Raw genomic sequence first — 21,610 nt, forward strand, 5'->3', positions numbered from 1 at the left:
CAAAGAAAAAAGATTAAAACTTTCAGGACAAAAAAATGAGGTGGGCTCTCTCTAGTGTATGCCCATTCCGCTTTCCAGGCATGATCATTTTACATCCTCTTAAACTTTAAGGGTCCCCACAAAACTTGCAATCTGAGGAGCAGCGGACACTGGCAGCTCGTCCTGGGCTTAGCCCCTGATTCTGTCTCCAAGGCCCTCTTTTTCTGACTTCCCAGTGAGCTAAAAGCAGCCCTGCCTTGGCTCACTTCTTTCCTATAATGTTTCTAGGGAGCCAAAGCATATGACTGCCTCTCTCCTGTTACTTCTACTACCCTAAGTCTTTCCTTTGTCCTACTGTCCCCAGCTTTAATAAACACACTCTCAAAATCACCTGGACTTGTGTTGTGAAATCTTTCCTACACCTAGAACCCACACACTACTGGCCTGCCTGAGGCAGACCTGTGCCAGTAATAGTACCACAAAGGGCATCAAGTAGCGAAAGTAATCTCTAGAAAGAATAACAAAGTTGGGAGTATCACACCACCTGATATCAAACTATACTACAAGGCCATAGTAATCGAAACAGCATGGAACTGGGATAAAAACAGACACATAGGTCAGTGGAACAGAATAGAGAGCCCAGAAATAAACCCATGCCTATGTGGTCATTAATCTATGACAAAGAAAGCAAGAATATACAATGGGGTAAAGACAGTCTCTTCAATAAATAGTGTTGAGAAAACTGGACGATACATGCAAAAAAAAATGAAACTAGATCACTTTCTTACACCATATGTATAAACTCAAAATGGATTAAAGACTTAAATGTAAGACTCAAAACCATTAAATTCTTAGAAGTAAACACAGGCAGTGAGCTCTCTGACATTGCTCTTCATAATATGTTTTTTGGATATGTCTCCTCAGGCAAGGGAAACAAAAAAAAATATTAAACAAATGGGGCCATATCAAACTAAAACAATTTTGTCCAGCAAAGGAAATCGTCAACAAAACATAAAGACAACCTACGAATTGGGAGAAGATATTTTCCAATAATACATCTGATAAGGCGTCAAAAATTTAAAAAGAGCTTGTACAATTCAACATCAAAACCCCCCAAACAATCCAATTTAAAAATGGGCAGAGGACCTGAATAGACATTTCTCCAAAGAGGACATACAAATAGCCAATAGACATATGAAAAGATGCTCAAAGTCACTAATCATCAGAGAGATGCAAATTAAAACCACAATGAGATATCACCTCACACCTGTCAGAACAGCTACCATCAATAAATCAATAAACAACTAGTGTTGTCGAGGATGTGAAGAAAAAGGAACCCTCTTGTGCACTGTTGGTGGATTGCAAATTGGTGGAAAACAGTATGGAATTTCCTCAGAAAATTAAAAATGGAACTACCATATGACCCAGCAATCCCACTTCTGTGTGTTTATCCAAAGAAATCCAAAATACTAATTCGAAAAGATATATGTATCCTTATGTTCACTGCAGTATTATTTATAATAACCAAGATATGGAAGCAACCTTAAGTGTCCATCAATAGATGACTGAATAGAGAAGATATGGTACAACGTATACAATGGAATATTACTTTGGCCATAGAAAGAATGAAATCCTGCTATTTGCAACAACATGAATGAACTTAAAGGGTATTATGCTAAATGAAATAAGTCAGACAGAGAACAACAAATGCCATGTGATTTCACTTACATGTAGAATCTAAAAAACAAACTAAATGATCAAACAAAACAGAAAAAAGCTCATAGATAACAGAGAACATTTTGATGGTTGCCAGATGGAAGGCACATTGGGGGACTGAGTGAAGAAAAGTGAAGGGATTAAGAAATACAAATTGGCAGTTACAAATATAGGGTGTATAGTCAATAATATAATAACTACATATGGTGTCAAGTAGGTACTAGACTTATTGGGGGGATCACTTCCTAAGTTATATAAATGTCCAACCACTACGCTGTACACCTGAAGCTAATATAATATTGAATATTAACTATATTTGAAAAATAAAATACACATGGGTTTTTATTAAATACCCCAAAAAACTAACTGGATTTCATTGTGATAAACATAAAAACATTAGGTGGCCAATAACACTTAAATCCTAAAATCTATCCCAAAATCAGGAAGATAACAAAAACATTTTCAGTATTTCATACCCATCAGGATAGTAATAATCGTCATTTTACTAGAAAAAAATCTAAACATAACTATGAACATATTTTTCATTATAAATTAAAATAGCTTTGTTATCACCATTGGCTACCAAGAAGAAACTCACGTAGGAAAAAGGATATTGTTGGGCTTAAAAGACTTTAAGTGCCAGTCCTGATACATCCAATATGCACAACCTTAAGCATTTGAGCTTACACAATATTAACCCACGGGTATGTCAGAGAAGACCACTGAGGTTTATCTTTGCACTTTTTCTTATGTAATCAGCTTTCCTTTATTATCGATTCATCCTGCATACTCGGTTCAGTAGCAGAGGCCTTTCTGGCTGTCTAGCCAGTATTTGGCTTGGCTCAGACTCAAAAGCACCTGGATTGCTTCCCTTTTGTCTCAGGTTCAAGTTGTTTGTTTATCTTCCCTAGGCTATTTGAGTCATTAAAAGAACTACATTAGTTCTCTTTTTCAACTTCTCTATTCCCTAGAATTTTGCTTCCTTGAGTTACGCTGGGCATCTTATAGCAGAATTTGGGGGTGCAGGTGGGGGAGAAGGGCCTGATCTGAAACAGAGAAAGAGTGAATTATTCTTTTATTTGTTTTTTACACACTGCATTATCGTATTCACAATCATGTCATGAAATGCAACATCGATTGGTACAGGAGATATGGAAGGTACTGACCTACATGAACGTCATGGTTCCTGCCCTCTGGGGACTTACAATCCACTTGGATGGTCTATATAGAATAAACTATATATTCTGGGGCTGGACAGAAGTCAAAGGCTAAGGGAGTCAGGGAAGGTTTGGAGAAGGTGGGGCCCTGAAGGGTGGGTGGGACCTGGGATACAGAAACAGAGTGGTAGGTTCTGGTCAGGGAGAAGCCCCAAGCAAAGCTCTGGAGGCCTACACAGGCTGGCTGTGGGTGATGAACTTGGCGTGTGGAGTGTGCTGGAGAAGAGGTGTGTGTGTGTGAGGGGGGAGTGGATGATAACACTGAGAAGGCAGGGCCATGTCGAGAGCGGGGGCTCGGAAACTCTGGTCTGTGGCTGGCTTCAGGGGCCCTGAGTCCTGAAGCGGTGCGGAAAATGGGGTGTGCTTGTGCAGAGATGGCCACAGAGGTCAAAGGAGTTTGTGGAGAGCTTTGCGTGCCTTGGCTGAAGGTTCTGGATTTGATTCTGTGGAATCCAATGAGTTTGGGGGCTGAAAAGAGGGGAATCGCAGGGAAAACAGTTATTGTGTAAGGGTTTTTGCTCTTGCTGCTGCTTGGTTTTTATTTTTTAAAGATTCATCCAGCAGTGGTGGGTTAGAATGAAGGGAAACTCAGGAAGGAGATGGTTTTCAGTCCCTTGTGGTTCATGCATGAGGTGGAAAAGGCCCAAACACAATGATGGAATAGGCAGGAGAAACATAAAAGAAGAATTGGCAGGCGTTTGTGGCTGCATGTGATGAGAGAGAAAGAACTTACTCACTCTGAAGTGAACTGGTGTCTACGGCCTCAGCCCGGGCTAGGTGTAGGTTTATGCACAATACTGGCTTATTTCTATATCTTAATGCCCTCCCCCCACTTTAAAAAAAAATTTAGAGAGAGAGGGGAAAGGAGGGAGAGAGAGAGAGCAACATCAATCTGTCGTTCCACTTATTGATGCATTCATTGGATGCTTCTTGAATGTGCCCTGACTGGGGATCAAACCAGCAACCTGCGAGTATCAGGATGACACTCTAACCAACTGAGCTACCGGGCCAGGGCTATAACCTACTGCTTTTAACAACAGATTTTGTTTACAAACTGCCCCAACTTCAGTTTCCAAAGGTTTATTTTCTTGAAGGATCAGTGTGCCTTCTCAAAAGGGTATGAATGACCAATAAACTTGAAGCTCTTTCCTAGACAGAGAAGCTGGGCCAAGACAGCCTATTGAGCTAACAGTGACCAAACATGTCAGGATTTTGTGGAGAAAGTCACAACAGGTCTTAGGGATTTGTCAGCATTCACTGCTACATCTTTCTTTTGAATTATTATTATAATGGCCACATAAAACCATTGAAGAGAGTGGAGTGAACAGGAAAAAGAATTCACATTTTTGGCTTTGGCAGACAGATTCCTAAATGATCCTACTGACAGAGATGACATACTCCCCCAAATAAAGTCTATATTTGTCAAAAGCCTACTATAATCAAGACACTTTAGGATTTTAAAACAATGAGTTCGAAGGCAAGCTATAATAAGGAAATTAATGTTTTTAATACCACTTTCACTTAGTTGAAGAAATATTAAAACTTTTACTGTCTTGAGAAAACAAATGAGTTAGTTGGAATGCTGTTTCCAGATCTCTGTTTGGTTTTTACTGGGCTTTGGATCAACAGAGTTTGCTCCTGTCTATGGGGCTCTGAGTGGTGCTTGTGAGCCGGAGGGAGCCCACCCAAGTCACAAGGGGATATTTTCTAAGCCATCCAGGCAGGTTGTCAACTCTTGAGCCCAAAAGTGGGGGCCATCTCAGTGCAAGGCTCAAAGCCCATTTCTGAGAGGCCTGATAGAATCAGAAGATGAACATAGCAGGGACAGAGGATTCAATTTAGCATTATCTAGATAAGTTGAAAATGTATAAACCTTAGAATCCCGGAAAAAACCCTGAGAAAATCTTGACCCTGGGACCCAGTAGTCACATGTAAGAACATTCATAGCAGCACTGCCAAAAACCTGCAAACAGCCACACAGCCACTGAGAGAACAGAGAAGAAAACAGCAGAGCATTCACGCACTAGAAAGTGATACAGCTGCATGCCACGGCCTAGACGAGTGCCACAAAAGTCACGAGTGGTGGAAAAGATTAAAGGACACATACCGTATGACTTATTTCATATAAAGTTCAAAAGCATGCAAAGCCAGCATACATTCAGGGATAGGTATTTTTAGGGTAAAAATAGGAAGAAAAGCAAAGGAATATCAACAAAAATTAGGAGGTGGGGCTGAGATGGCGACAGATACACAAGGGGGATTCAATAGTGTGGGTTTTAACCTATATCTTAAGCTGGGTTGGAAGTAGTTGGGTGTTCATTTTTAAATATTTTGCTCATGTAACCTATTTTTTGTAGGCATTTAATATTTAAATAGATTTTGAAAAACTAGATAGAGGTGGAAGCCTCCTGCAAAGGATGTAATTACAAAGCTTTATCTCACAATCCCGGAACTTGGAACCCCTTCACTCTCTCTTTGTTTAACAGCCAGACAAACAAAATGAAAAGGCCAAGCATATGAAGAAAATATAGATGAAGAAAAATGACCCACGAGCCTCAGGATCCTCTGTCTTCTGGATCACATTTGCCTTTTAGCATTTCTTCTTCTATTTTAAAAATATGGAACACTTGATGAATCTGCGTGTCATCCTTGTGCAAGGGCCATGCTAATCTCTGCATCGTTCCAATTTTTAGTATATGTGCTGCCGAAGCGAGCACTAGCATTTCTTCTTTTTCGTATTTCATTTATTATTGTAGTCAACATCATTTCTTGCCCTGGCTTGTATGGCTCAGTGGTGAGAGCGTAGGGACAGGCATGGAAGGGTCACGGGTTCGAATCCTGATCAAGGGCACATCGATGGAAAAAAATATCCTCAGGTGAGGATTACCAACAGCAACATTTCTTGAGTCTCTCATAGGCTGAGCACAGATTAGATTGTAAGGACTGAACAGTGGAAAGCAAGACAGATGTGGTTCCTGCTCTCACAAAGACAGAACATTGAGCAATAAAGTTAAAGGAGGTCAGGTGCTACACAGAAGTACCCGAGGCTAGGGGAACACAGGCAGCAGCAGGCAACTGAGCCTTGGGAGAGGCACTGTAGAGTGATAAGGGCAGGTGCTTATTGCATGCCAGGCCACGTTTTAAGCTCTTTACATATTCTATACATCATGTGTTAATTCGTTGAATCCTCCCAACAACCTTAATGAGGTAAGAGCTTTCACTAATCCCCATTTTACAGATGAGGAAACTAAGGCATGGATGGGTTAAGTGACTAGCCCAAGGTCACACAGCTAGGAAGTGCTGAGCCAGGATTCAAACCCCAGCCTGCGGGTGTTCTTAAGCACCACACTCTGCTGCTCCTCATGCTTCCCTGAGCAAATGACACCGTGGCTGAGACCTGAGAGATGGAGAGCCACCAGGAGGGAACAGAGGGGGATGAGAATTCTGAACCCGTATGTATGCATCACTCGAAGGTGGTAGAAGAGCTAAAGCAAATCCTCTGCCCCCAAAAGTGTGAAAGACCCTTCCAGCTGGAAAGAGTTCTTTTTCCCTCTCCTCCCCTCCCCTCCTCCTCTCTCCACCCCTTTTCTTTTCTTTCTTTCTTTCTTTCCAGACCTTGGCCTAGAAGAAGCAGTGCAGGGGTGAGGTGAGGTCTGGGGGAGGTGATCTGAGCTCTGCAAGTTTCTCTGGGCGAGACACAGACCTTGGTGCCAGGGTTCCGAGAGTTTCTAAAGGCCCATGGCAACAACTGCCAGGGCTCCTGGGAAAGTCCCCAGGCATCCAGGATCCTGTGGCCTTGGCAGTCCCTCTGTCCCCTCTTGGCCTTGTTTCCCAAAGGAACCCAACATCAATAAAGGCCAAGAACCTAAGGCATGACCTAGCAAACAGCTGGCAAACTAATTTTAAAAATCCAGTTTAAAGCTGTATGTGTACAAGTCCCACTGTATTTCTCTGGAGGATTCTATCTTTCAGGGAGAGATTTTTTAAAGTCAAATAAGGTAATCTCTATTTTGATTCCCATCAAGCCTGAGTGCAGGGCCCTGCAGCCTCCGGTAAGTGCTAATCCTCTTTAAGTATAAGCAAGGAGCAGCTTGGGAGTCAGGGCGACTCCAGGGCCCAGAGAGAAAGGTCAGGACTGCTGATATTTATTGTGCTAACACTGTTAGTGTGTGTTTGGCTTTGTCTGGCAGAAGAGAAGAGAATAGAAGGCATGAATCATGGCTGCTGGAGTGGGGGAAAGCGAGGCTTCTAGGATCTGCCATATGTTGTGCAGCTTCCTAAATCTTGGATTCCCTGTAGCCTCCTTAAAAAATAAATAAGCAAAGGACTCAGAAGAAACAAGAGTGAGGGGGGAGCAGGGTTCTTGGGCAGGGAATGGAGCAGAGAAAGCAAGGGGGCTGGCAGAAAGGGGACACAGCCACCAGCACTTCACAACACCTGCTTGTCTGACTCAGACGCTGGCTTTTTGGTGATTCTGCAGCTGCCAGGTCTCGGCCTGAGGCGCCAATGGTGAGATAAAGCATCTTGTGCTGGGGCTAGCAGCACAGCCTATCCTGTGAGGATGGCTGCATTTTCTCCCAACAAACTGCCTTTTGCATTCAGCAACCCAGATTTATTTGTCTGGGCTTTTCTTCTTTCTGAGGCCTAAACTGGAGCAATACATCTAGAGAATTTCTCCAGGTTTTTTTTTCTCCCTCCAGGCACTTTCTAAATTTCATTGCTCCCGCTCACACTTTTTGTCTCAAATGAACAAACAAACCTTAGAGATAACCCCCAATGACCCTTGGCTACCTGAAGGGTCAGGCCTGCTGTGCCCCCCCCCCCCCCCCAGAGTCATCATCAGTGCAGATGAAAGAAGAGAGTAATGCTGGACAGACATCCTGGGGAAAAGAGGAAAGTAGCCCAGAGTAGAAGGAAGCTTCTGACACTTGGTAATTTGCTTGCTGTGGTGCTACCCAGGGAGGCACTTTAGGAAGTCGCTCTCAAGAAAAAAGGCAGTTCTGTTAGGAGCTGAGCAGGGCAGGGAGCCAAGTCAGAGAAGGGCTTTTCCATGACCCTATAAATGTGACTTCCCAGGGCCCGTGACCACCAGTGTCTGCAGCCATGAAGTGATCACAGTTTCACTAGGCAGCTCAAGTTCAGTTCTCATCGTTTAAAAAGTCATTCCCCTATTGGACTAATGGATACCAAGCCCTAAGCACATGCCAGGTGCCTGGTGTGTGATAAGTGATCTCCAAATATGAGCCAGTGTTATGATTTATGATTATTACTGAGCAGAAAGCTGCCTCCTCCAAATATTTAGCCATTGGCCCAGTGCTGTTTTCAAAAGCAACTTGGTCCGTGTCTGATCCCCTCTGCTTTTGTTTCCATAATAAACATCTCAGTGCCTTCCAGCATACGTGATACTGCAATGGCTTCTAGAGACACCACCAGGGTTACCTTCTATAGACAATTCAAGTTATCAATGACCCCTTTTAAACATTTTAAAAAGAGTACCCAGGATTGAATCTAATATTTCAGGTATTATCTGACCACCCAAGAATATAGTGGGAAAGAATTCCTTGCATTCTCCCACTTGTTTACACACAAGCCATCATGACAGGCATGTGTGATGTGCTGGAGATACGAAGATTAATAAAACATAATGCCTGCTATTTGCGATAGCCCCAGATGGGGCTCCTATCACCATACTTGAGCAGATCAATAAATTGTGGCCTATTCACACAGTGGAATATTGTACACAATGGAATTGGACTGTCTGTGACTGCGTGCAACGTGAATGATTCTTACAAACGCAATGCTGATCAGAAAAGCCAGACACAAAAGGGTACATATTATTTTTGGTCTGTTTTTAAAAAATATACAGAAACAGCTGAAATTAATCTATGCTGTTGAAAGACTGAATAGAGGTTCCCCTGGGGAGGGAGGCAGGCAGAGAGAGTAAGAGAGCACAGGAGGGCTCTGGGGTGCTGTAATGCTTGGTTTCTTTACCTGGGTGCTGCTTGCATGTATGTGTTCAGTTTGTGAACATTCTGTGAGCTCTACATTTACAATATGTGCATTCTATTTCACTTGGATGTTCTGTGTCAATAAGAAGATAAGGGGGAAAATATGCATAGGATCAAGCTAATTGGAGGAGACAGACCGTGAGACTTTAGCTCATCGTGGTAAAGGCCGTGATAGAGAAATATATAATGTGTGATACAGTGCTATAGACAGAAGGCACAAATTACTGAGGTTCACGGACGGAACGGGGTCAGCAGGGCCTTCTGGAGGAGCTCTAGAGCTAAACAGGAGGCTGAATGCTTGGGACAGAGGTGAGTGCTGTTTTAGATACAGCTATAGAGAGAGGGCTGAATCCGAGGGCCTCATTGGCTCCAGGAAGAGAGTGGAAATGAGATGTGAGAAATGAACATGGTGATAATTTTGAATAACTGGGGAAAGAGAACCAGAGATAAATAAAAATAAATTGATGGTGGTATGGAAAGAACCCTGAGGACGTATAAACCATAAACTTGAAGAGGGGCTATTCGCATTGGTTGGGTGGCCTTTTTCAGAAGCATAAACAGAAAACCGAGGTTTGGGATTTTACTGGGAAGATGTGGCAAAAGCAGAGCAACTGGCACTAGTGAGAGAGCAGCTTTAAATATCAGCCCCAGTGTTAACCCAGGAGCAATAGTCTGTGACATCTGTGACCCCACCCCACCTGCTGATCCCACCCTGTCCGCTATTTTCCTCTCATGGCTCTGATCACTGCTCAGCCTCACTCCAGGTTCTTCTTGCTTGACCCAGCAGTTAAGGATTAGAGTCCCATCTTGAATCAGGCCTGTTTTTTGGTCTACACAATTTCCTCATGATCAGTTTTGACTACCTAACTTGATCTGATGTGCTCCATCTCCAAATCAGGATTCCCTGAGCTCCATACCTATATGTCTCTTCAACATGATCAAATTGATTATGTTCTTCAACTCAACACATTCAAGAATTAAATTCATTATTTTCTTCCCCACCCTCTTCTGGTCTTTGAGTCTCTCCTGCCTTCTGAGTGTTTCCTAGGACAGCATCACCAGCCACTCAGCTGCCCAAGGCAGATGCCTGGACCTCCTAACCCTCCACATCCAATCCGGCATCAAGACTGTCAGTTTCCCTTTTTAACAACTCTCCTCTCTAGGGCAGTCTCTCCAACTCACCTTCGTTTCCTAAGTCTGAGCCTCCCTCTGTTGCAAATCTTTATGATCAGTTGCCTTGATTCTAGTCTCACATCTCCCTTCCATTCTCCAGGCTGCTGTCCTGGTGGTCTTCCTAAAACTCAAATGATCTAGTCCCAGTGCTTTTATTATTACAGCTAAAACAGGACTATCTGGTGTCAGGGCAAACCATAATCTCCCATCTAAGGGATCTCTCTTTTCTCTCTTTTTTATTCCTCCATGTTCCTTGTCTGCTTTAAAGATATTTATTTTGAGAAAAGTCTTACATTAGCATGGTATAAAAAATCAGGTATTATAGAAAAGTATCAAATAAAAAGCAAAAGTTATCTTTTCTTCCCTCCAAACCCCACAGCTACTCTCTAAAAGTTACTACCACTTCTTATGTATCCTTCCTGAAAAAAATGACAGTGTTTAGTTGTGTGTATATATATATATATATATTTAGTTTAACACAAATGAAATCATATTGCTGTGCCCATTGGTATTTTTTAAACAAAACACATTTTAGAAGACCTTTCCATGTCTACCTAAATAGTTCTGCTTCATGTTTTAGTGATTGTGTACTCTTCCATACATAGAAGTATTTAACCTGCTGATTGATATATGCATGCTTTCCAGTTTTTTTGTTATTACAATGCTGCAATAAACATCCTTGCACATGATTTTGGCATAATTTTGCCAGTATATCCCTTGGGTAAATTCCTAGTGGTAGAATTGCTGAGTCGATGAGAACAAACATTCAAAATGTTGACAGACATTGCTAAATCGCCCTCCAGAAGAGTTGAATCTGTTTACACTCCCAGGAACAGTGTATGAGGGTGCTTATTTCCCCATAATCTTGTGAATATTGGGCATTCCCAAGCTTTTATGTATTTGCCAATCTGATAGACAACAAATGGAATTTCATTGTTTTGATGCATGTCTTTAACTATGAGTGAGGTTGAAGACCTTACACATGTCTATTAGCTATTTCTTTTTCTTGTAGACTGCTCATATCCTCTGCCTATTTGGTGATTAGTTTATGAGTATGGGTGTTTGAACCATTGTCTAGTCTCCCAGGAAACAATATATTGATATAACTCCAAGAAATTCATCTTTGCCCAAGTGTGAGCCTCAGCGAATCGAAGAGAATTAAGTGGCGCCTGAAAGTTCAAATAAGGACCTACTCTTGGAGCTTCTGTCCACTAGCGCTTGGCCCAACCAGCTGACCACTCCCTACTTCTTGTGCAACCATCATTCCAAAAAAGAAATCCCGTACCTACTAATGATCACTCTCTACACTCTTTTCCTCTCAGCCCCTGGCCACCACTAATCTTTCTATCTCTGTAGATTTGCCTATTTTGGACATTTCATATAAATGAAATCAGATAATATGTGATCCTTTGTGACCAACTTCTTCTTTCACTTAGCATGAAGTTTTCGAGGTTTGTCCACGTCATAGTGTAATTTACTTCATTCCTTTTTGTGGCCAAATCATATTCCATTGTAGGGATATATTACATTTGTTTATCCATTCATCCATTAACAGATATTTGGTTTGTTTCCATCTTTGGGCTGTTAGGAAAAACTGCCATGAACATCTGTGTAAAGTTTTGCATGAACATATATTTAACTCTCGTGGGTATATACCTAGGAGCAGAACTGCTGGCAAATCTGTGTTTAACTTTTTGAGAAACTACCAAACTGTTTTCAATAGCAGCTATATCATATTAATTCCCAGCAGCAATGTGTGAGTGTCCCAATTTCTCTATGTCCTTGCCAATACTTGTTTTTGTCCATCTTTTATTTTAATCCTCACTCAAGGATATTTTTTTACCATTGCTTTTCAGAGACAGTAGTGGGGGGGGGGGGAGAGAGAAACATTGATTCGAGAGAGACACATTGATTGGTTGCCTCCAGCGCGTGCCCTGACCCTGACAGGGGCCAGTTATTGAGCCTGCAACTGAGGTATGTGTCCTTGGCCAGAACTGAACCCAAGACCCTTCAGTCCTCGGGCTAACGCTCTAACCACTGAGCCAAACCAGCTAAGGCAATTGTCCATCTTTTTTATCATAGCCATGCTAGCAGTTGTGAAGTGGTATATCATTATGGTTTTGATTTGCATTTTTTTAATGACTGATGATGTTGAGTATCTTTGTATGTGCTTATTAGACGTTTGTATATCTTCTTTGGAGAAATGTCTATTCAAATCCTTTGCCCATTTGAAAATTAGATTCATTTTTTAATGTTTTTTGTTTTTGTTAATCCTCACTGAAGATGTTTTTTCCATTGCTTTTCATAGACAGAGGGAGGGAGGGAGGGAGGGAGGGAGGGAGGGAGGGAGGGAGGGAGGGAGGAAGGGAGGGAGGGAGGGAGGGAGGGAGAGAGAGAGAGAGAGAGAGAGAAACATCAATGTGAGAGAGACACATCGATTGGCAGGGATTGAGCCTGCAACCGAGGTATGTGCCCTTGGCCAGAATTGAACCTGGTAGCCTTCAGTTGATGCTCTAACAACTGAGCCAAACCAGCTAGGGAAAAATTAGATTTCTTAACAAATAACAAATGTTGGTGAGGAGGTGGAGAAAAGGCAACCCTGTGCACTGTTGGTAGAAATGCAGATTGGTTCATCCACTGTGAAAAGCGGTATGGAGTTTCCTCACAAAATTAAAAATGGAACTGCCGTATGACTCAGTGATTCTATTTCTGGGACTATATCTAAAGAAACCCAAAACACTGATTTAAAAGAATATATGCACCCCCTATGTTCATTGCAGTGTTATTTACAATAGCTAAGATTTGGAAACAGTCCAAGTGCCCATCAGTAGATGAGTGGATAAAAAAACTGTGGGACATTTACACAATGGAATAGTACTTGGCCATAAAAAAGAAGCAAATCTTACCTTTGAGACAGCATGGATGGACCTGGAGAGTATTATGCTAAGTGAAATAAGCCAGTCAGGAAAAGACAAATACCATATGATTTCACTTATATGTGGAATCTAATGAGTAAAATAAAACAAACAAAATAGAAACAGACTCATAGATACAGAGAACAGACTGACAGTTGTCAGGAGGGAGTGGAGAAGATGACTAAGTGAAAAGGTGAAGGGATTAAGAACAAAAACAAAACCTCACAGCCCGGCCGGCATGGCTCGGGTTGAGCATCTACCTATGATCCAGGAGACTGAGGTTCGATTCCGGGTCAGGGCACATGCCCAGGTTGGGCGCTTGATCCCTGGTGTGGAGGGGTGCAGGGGCAGGTGATCAATGACTCATCATTGATGTTTCTACCTCTCTCTCCCCCTCTCCCTTCCTCTCTCTGAAATCAATAAAGACATATTTATAAAACAAAAACAAAAAACCTCATAGACACAGACAATAGTATGGTGATTACCGGAGGGAAAGGGGGGTGGGAGGAGGTAGGAGAGGGTAAAAGGGGCTGATCAATGGTGATGGAAGGAGACTTCACTTGGAGTGGTGAACCCACAATAAAATATACAGATGACGTGTTATAGAACTGTACTCCTGAAATGTATATAGTTTTATTAACCAATGTCACCCCAATAAATTTAATCAAAAATATAATAAAATTAGATTTCTTCTTTTTTTAATCATCACCTAAGGATATTTTTTCCATTGCTGTTTAGAGAGAGTGGCGGGGGGGGGGGGGGAGAGGGGCATCAAGGTGAGAGAGACACATTGATTGGTTGCCTCCCACAGGCACCCAGACCAGGACCCGGGATCAAGCCCACAACTGAGGTTCATGCCCTTGACCAGAATCGAACCTGGGACACTTCAGTCCGTGGGCTGACATTCTAACCACTGAGCCAAACAAGCTAGGGTGATTTCTTGTCTTTTTATTGTTGAGTTGTAAGAGTTCTTTATATATTCTGGATACTAGACCCTAGTCAGGTATATAATTTGTAAATATTTTCTCCCATTCTTTGGGTTGTCTTTTCACTTTGTTGATAATTTCCTTTAATGCAGAAAGTTTTTAATTTTGGTGAATTCAATTTATCAATTTTTACTTTGGTCGATTATGCTTTTGGTGTCACATGTAAGAAACCATTGTCTAGTCCAAGATCACAAAGATTTGCTCCTACGTTTATTTCTAAAAGTTGTATAGTTTTAGCTCTTCTGTTTAGATCTTTGATCCATTTTAAGTTAATTTTTGTATATGGTGTGAGTTAAGGGCCCAACTTCATTCTTTTGCTTGTGGCTATCCAGTTGTCCCAGCAGATTTGTTGAAAAGACTATTCTTGCCCCCATTAAATGATCTTGGCACCTTTCTCAGAAATCAATTGACAATAGATGTATAGTTTTATTTCCAGACTCTCAATCCTATTCCTCCAAACTTTCTTTAATGTGCTTTATTACATTATATATATAAAATAAACTTACTGTATATATATATGTTATATATTTGTGTGTGTGTGTATATATAATAAGTTTAAAGAAATAATTGTAAAGAGGAAAGAATATCTGTATTTATTGTTCAGTTTCCAAGAGGAAAACCTACAGGGATCCACTTGTTATTAAAAATTTGTCTTTGGTGATTTGGGTTGCTTAGAATAAGTAAGAGCAAAAATGGACTGTGAGTTTTCAACACCCACTCTCCCCACTCATGTGTTCTCAAGTGTGTCTGAGAAAACCTCAGGATGGAAACATGGCAGAACACCAAGGGGAAAGGTCAGAGCCTGGCACTGGCACTGGCAGTGGTAGCAGCAATGGGCCTGGCATGGGCAGGAGTCCAAGGAGAGGGCAGAGTCTGTACACACCAAGCCGTACCTGCAAGGGCTACCCATAGGACAGTTTATGAGAGATGGTTCTCAAGGCCCAGCCAGAGTCCAGGCACCATGAATGTAGTCCAACCTCCAAGTAAAGTTCTCACCCAAAGGAATGTATAGGACAGTATCCCTGTTGTAGATTCTCTGGAATAGGGTATCTCAGAACATTGTAATTTAGTGGACTGTGGGCAGTATCCAGGGTGTGTGTGTGTGTGTGTGTGTGTGTGTGTGTGTGAGAGAGAGAGAGAGAGAGATCTATTTTTTACTTTATTTTGTAAAGTTTGTATACTTAAAAAAATTAAAATTCAGTGGTCTTCCGGGGACAAATGATTTCAGAAGAATCAACACATTGGAACATGAGGGGGGTTGCTCTACAGTGGTGCTGGCACTTCAGAGGCAGGCTGTCTGGATTTGGGAGCTTCCCACGGGATATGTGTCATAGAAATGCCTAATCTACCTAGGGGAGCTGACTAGACTGAAACCTCTTCATCCATCACACTCCACATTCTAGAGCTAACTCACTTCTGTTGTTGCTGTTAAACTTTTTTGTTTTGTTTGTCTTTAACTTACAGAAATAATTCTTGCAAATTTTTACAATTTCAAATAACACAGGGGCAGACACAGAAAAAGTGTAGATCTTACCCCGCTGTAAAGTTTGGTAATTAGACTCCCAGAGCTTATTCTATGAATCCAAATATATTATGTATATTTGGACTTACACAAATATAATAATTTTAACAAAAACAAGATGATACTCTATATTGTTGCATATGTTTTTTACACAGCAGACTATCATGGACCTATTTCCAATCTGTACATATTCTCTTTAATAGCTGCGTAGTATTCCATTGTGAATCAATTTAATTAATTAATTAATTAATGTTTCAATTTTCCTATTAGTATCCATTTAAACTATTTCTGTATTATTGCTATCAAAACAATGTTGATGTAAATAAATACACCCAACATATTATATATCAAATGCTAATATTTCTTTAGAATGGATTGCTAAAGGTGGAACAGCAGAATACTAGGGAATGTGAATTTAAATTTATGAGAGATACTAGATAGGATTCTTAACCTGTAGTATATAATTGAGCTTCAAAAATTAATACAGAATTGTGTGTGTGTGTGTGTGTGTGTGTGAGTGTAAGTAGTGCATGCTTCTAGGGAGAGACCCATAGCTTTCTTAAAAACTGGAGGGGGAAAAGGCTATGAACCACTCAGTCACAGGGTGCTGACATTTCCCTGTGGCTCTAGACCAAGGGTAGTGAATTTGCAGATCTTAAGTAATATTGAGCTGGTACTTGTCCAGCAAGGGCCACTTTCTGTCCAGGTCCAGGATTGAACCTGCTCAAGGAGAGCAGATAGTGGCATCAACAGTATGTCTTGCTCCTAGAATAAAAGTGCCACTCAGACACATAATCATGGCCACAAACACTTCCAGTGATACTGGATGGCGCTTAGGCTCAATTTGATCAGATATGTGTGATGTAGGGGTCATCTGGTAGTCTTGGTTCTAAAGTTGGGAGGTCATCTCCACAAAGCCAATAGCTTTGCCTCCAGGCAGTGAGGGCAGTGGCCTGCCTCAAATCTGCCTCACCACCCCTCCTTGCCCATGTGGCTCCCACACCCAGTGTCCATAAGCCTAGCCAACTGGGACTATTCCCTATCAGAGCCAGAGACTCAAGTCTGTGGTAGTCCACAGGTTATCCACATTCTGCAGGGCCATGGGCCTCATCATGTAAGACTTTTAGGGACTTACAACTTCATTCCAATCCTCAAAGGGAATGAAGACAAGGCTGCCTTCCAGACAGGGTACAAGCAATTTGGGCCCTGAATTAAGAACTTCAACATTAACAATAATAACCATGCAACGTTTCCAATAGCTCAGTGGTTCTTAATTGGGGAATATATTTTTTTGTTGTCACAATGTGGGGTTTAGGGGGGAGAGTGCTACTGGCATCTAGTGAACAGAGGCCAGGGATACTGCTACATCCTTCAAAGCACAGAACAGCTCCCCACAACAAAGAATTATCCAGCACAAAATGTCAATACTGCCAAGGTTGGAGAAACCCGGCAAAATATTAGATTAATAGCACCTACACACTATTTTGGACCAGAGAGTGATCACATTTTTTTATATTATTTCCACATGCTACCTGGACCTGCTCACATGAAGTTTCTGCCTGGGACCATCCTGGGTTGTCTCTTTTACAATCACTTTCACACAAACTTAAAGAAATCCATTTCTAAGCAATTGAGGTTGAATTCTTGGATTACCCTCTCCTCTCAATTGGTCTTCAAATTTTTGCAGCTTTTAACTCCAAAAATATATCTTTTTAAATTACATGCTACTAGCACATTTTAAAATAAATATCTAAAGTTTTCCATCATAAGTGCAGTTGAAAGTTTGTAACTTTCAGCATATTGTAAATATTGGCATTTAAAATGTAATAAATCATCACTCTCAAATGTACCCAATGGAATCTAAATACAGTACCATAGAGAGTTAATGCCTACCATCACTCATTTTAAAAATACATAAAGAAAAAAGAATAATAAAAGTACTTGAACAAACTCTCCTGATAGTGAGAAAATCTGTATTGTCTCTTTTTCTCTATGAACTCTGATCTACTTCTCCAACAGAATTTTATACTAATGTAATTTATTTTATATTTTATCTTGAAAGCCTTTTATTGATCACCCTATCACCTACTCTGTACTAAAATATGCATATAAATTAAAATATATTAGAAAATGTTTATTATAAGTCTAAGAGTGAGGAATATTTCCTTTGGCTTGACTTATAATATAAAATCAGCACACAATTGATCAAAATATAAAATATAACTTTTTATAGTTATCAATTAAAAAAAGAAAGAAAAATATATAAGTGTGTGTGTGTGTGTGTGTGTGTGATGAAGTGGATGGTTTTTCTTTCCCCAATAAGTTTAAAATCCATGGAAGAATATTACTTATTTTTAGAAAGAGACAGGGTTCATTATGATTCTAATCCTATTTTTCATTTTTATAGATGTTATTGAGTAACCTTTTTTGTATAAATAGTTACGAAAAGAGTTTTGTTAAAGCAATTTTATTAAATGTTTTTAATTTCTTTTGAGTTAAATGCCAAAAAACAACAAACAAAAAGCCAGTGATCTATCATCCAAAATTATGTTTAATGATCTATCAACTAAACTCATCCAATTATGTAGAAACAATGGATTAGGCAAGATTTAACTTGCAAAAAAGATTTTTTAGTTATTAGGGTCATTCATTTTCTCAATATCTATATCAATATGTGTTCCTTTGTTTAGCACCCTAGAGATTCAGCTGGGTAAAAGATCTTCCCTCCTTTAAATGCTTAAGAGAAGGGCCATTTGTGAAAGGGGAATTGAGAGATAAGAACCTATTCTGCCATCTCAGGCAGATCAGTTTTAGAAAATAGTTCATATGGAAGCTGGGGATCTGGAAATTGACTCAATTAAAAATATTCCGGTCTGAACAGACCTTGGAGAGCTTAACGTAGCTGCAGTACCCTGTCCCAGTTTGCAGACTGCTGGTCTAGATCCTTGCTACTCAAAGTGTGGTCCATAGTCCAGTAGGATCAGCACCACCTGGGAACTTGTTAAAAACGCAGAATCTTGCTAAAATGCATATTTTAAGGAGATCCACAGGTGATTTGTATGCACATTAAACTTTGAGAATCCACTGCTTACAGTAAATGTGTCCATGGTCTTAAAAGATAACACCTTCATCATACATATAACGTGGGTCTTGCAGGCATCTTGAAGGTGTAAGGTTATTACCATTGATTCAACCAATAACTGGATAACCTAGTAGGTTTCAACCCTGGTTGTTAGATCACCTGGGTTGCTTTAAAAATTTTTTAAAAATACCTCAATTACAGCTGACGAACAATATAATATTAATTTCAGTTGTACAACATAGTGATTAGACATTTATATAACTTACCAAGTGATCACCCTAATAAGTCTTGTAGACTTGGGTTGCTTTTATTTTATTTTAATCCTTACCCGCGGATATTTTTTCCATTGCTTTTCAGAGGGAGTGGGAAGGGGAAGAGAGACAGAGCGGGAGAGAGAGAAACATCGATGTGAGGGAGACACATTAATTTTCCCCTCCTGCTCCTGCACCGACTGGGGTTGGGGATCAAGGTACATGCCTTTGGCTGGGATCGAACCCAGGACCCTTCAGTCTGAGGGACGCTCTAACCACTGAACCAAACCAGCTAGGGTGACTTGGGTTGCTTTTAAAACATACTTAAGCCCTATCCCAAACCCAGAGATTCTGGCTTAAATCTAGGGTGGGGTCCAGGTATCAGTTGATTTAGAGTGCTCCAGTTGATTCTAATGTGCAACCAGGGCTGAAACCACAACTGTTCCTCTGAATTACTTATTTGACAATTCAGACATTACTCTGAATGATAGCTGTTGTAGTTGTCAAGAAACCCCAGAAACAGACCCTGCCAGTTCTAACTTGCATATAACCTAACCCATAAGAACTAGGTTGAAGCCTCCAACCCAGCTAGAAGCCTGGAAGGAAGAAACCAACAGAAATGGTGAGAGGAAATCCTTACAGAAGTTCCTGATTGCCAGCACAGCCTTTGACAGTAGGGAGGCTTGGCTCAATCCTAAGAACTCCATCCATACTTGGGTGGGAGAGAGATTTGAATCCAGTGCTTGGGCCCTTTACACCCTCATGAATGGCGCCATTAGAATTTCTGGAAGGCATCATCAGAATCATGAAAGCTCCATCAGAAGCCAAACGAATAAGGGAGCTAGAGATCAGCATCCTATTATTTAGAGTCCTTCTATCCCCCCCCCCCCCCCCCCCCCCCCCCCCCCGTGTGCTTTGTTTTCACAAACTCACCATACAAATGAACTAATTCATTTCCCTATCAATGAGCTTGAGCATCTTTTCATATGTTTGCTGACAATTTGCATTTCCTCCTTGGTGAATTACTCACTTACACACTTTTCCTAGTTTTCATGGGGCTGTTTGTCATTTTCTTATTAATTGATATTAACCCTTTGTCATATGTGCTGCAAATGTTTTCTCCTATTGTTTGTCTTTTACTTATACACTAATATTTTATTTTTATTTATTATTTTTTTTAGAGAGGGGGGAGGGAGAGAAAGAGAGAGATGGAGAGAGAGAAACATTGATGTGAGAGAGAAATATCCATCAGTTGCCTCCCATATGGGCCTCTACTGGGGATTAAACCTGCAACCTAGGTATGTGCCCTGACCTGGAATCACCTGCAACCTTTTTGGTGTACAGGATGAAGCTCCAACTGAGCCACACTGACCAGGGCCAGTAATCTTTTATTTTTATGTAGTTAAGTCTATCAATCTTTTTCATTGTGTATTTTGGATATTCCATCTTGCTTGCAAATGTCTCCCAAGGGTATAAAAATATTCTCTTACCATTTTTCATTTGTCATAGTAACAAAAATAAAGAGTGTAATTAGTGAGAGAATTGGGAAATGATACTCTCATTGCCTATGGGTAGGAATGTGAGTTTTTACAGCCATTTGGAAAGTAATCTGGCTGTAACTACTAGCATACAAAGTGCACATATCCTTTGTCTCAGCAATCCCACTTTGGGACATCTTTTCCAAAAGAACAAAACAAAACACAAAAAAACATTGGTTCACAAAAGTATGTATACTGAGGAATGGAATAAAGAAATAAAACGGAGTCACTTTAGTCAAACCGATAAATTACTAAAATCAAGTAAGTTGAGGCATGGGAAAATGATTCCATTCTTGCCTGGGAAGGTAAAATTTTGAATTTTCCAGTCCTGCATCAATGCCTGGATAAATACCAAAACTAAGGAAAGAATGTTCATATATCCAGACCACCTGACATTCATTATGAGGACCACCGGTCACTTAGAGGATTACCATCTCAGACCAATCCAGAGGCTAAGAATATATATATACTGATTTCAGAGAGAGGAAGGGAGAGGGAGAGAAAGAGAAACATCAACGAAGAGAGTCACTGATCGGCTGCCTCCTGCACCCTCCCCACTGGGGATCAAGCCCGCAACCCAGGCATAGGCCCTGACTGGGAATCGAACCGTGATCTACTGGATCATAGGTCGATGCTCAATTGCTGAGCCACGCCAGCCGGGCAAGAACATACTCTTTATCTTTGCTGCATCTACTACGAAGATGAAGATCATCCTCAGCAATGACTGTCAATGTTCTAAAAAATGTCAACATCACTCTGAAGGGACATACAGTTATTGTGAAGGGCCCCAGGGGCATCCTGTGGAGGAACTTCAATCACATCAATGTAGAAATCAGTCTCTTGGAAACAAAAAGAGGCTCCAAATTGACAAATGGTGGGGAAATAGAAAGGAACTGTCTATTATTTGCACTATCTGTAGTAATGTGCAGAACATGATCAAGGGCATTACATTGGGCTTCTATTACAAGATAAGGTCTGTGTATGCGCTCTTAATATTGTTATTCAGGAGAATGGTTTTCTTGTTGAAATCTGAAATTTCTTGGGTGAAAAATACAACCACAGGGTTTGGACAAGGTCAGGTGCTGCTTGTTCAGTACCTCAAGTCCAGAAAGATGAGTTAATTATTGAAGGAAACACTGAATTTGTATCAAATTCAGCTGCTTTGATTCAGCAAACCACAACAGTTAAAAACAAGGATATCAGAAAAGTTTTGGATGGTAAAA

General features: G+C 40.8%; 1 long non-coding RNA gene and 1 pseudogene across 6 annotated transcripts in view; one reads left to right on the forward strand and one right to left on the reverse strand.

Annotated features, from left to right (window-relative positions):
- The window catches only part of LOC308565953, a 58,999-nt gene that overhangs the window by 26,447 nt on the left and 10,942 nt on the right, over positions 1–21,610 (reverse strand). The gene's annotated exons all lie outside the window — the stretch shown is intronic.
- On the forward strand, positions 21,089–21,588 carry LOC308565952 (large ribosomal subunit protein uL6 pseudogene; annotated as a pseudogene). Its single transcript has one exon. The product of its transcript is annotated as a large ribosomal subunit protein uL6 pseudogene (transcript).

This window comes from Miniopterus schreibersii, assembly GCF_964146895.1.
Source record: "Miniopterus schreibersii genome assembly, chromosome: 13".
NCBI lineage: Eukaryota > Metazoa > Chordata > Mammalia > Chiroptera > Miniopteridae > Miniopterus > Miniopterus schreibersii.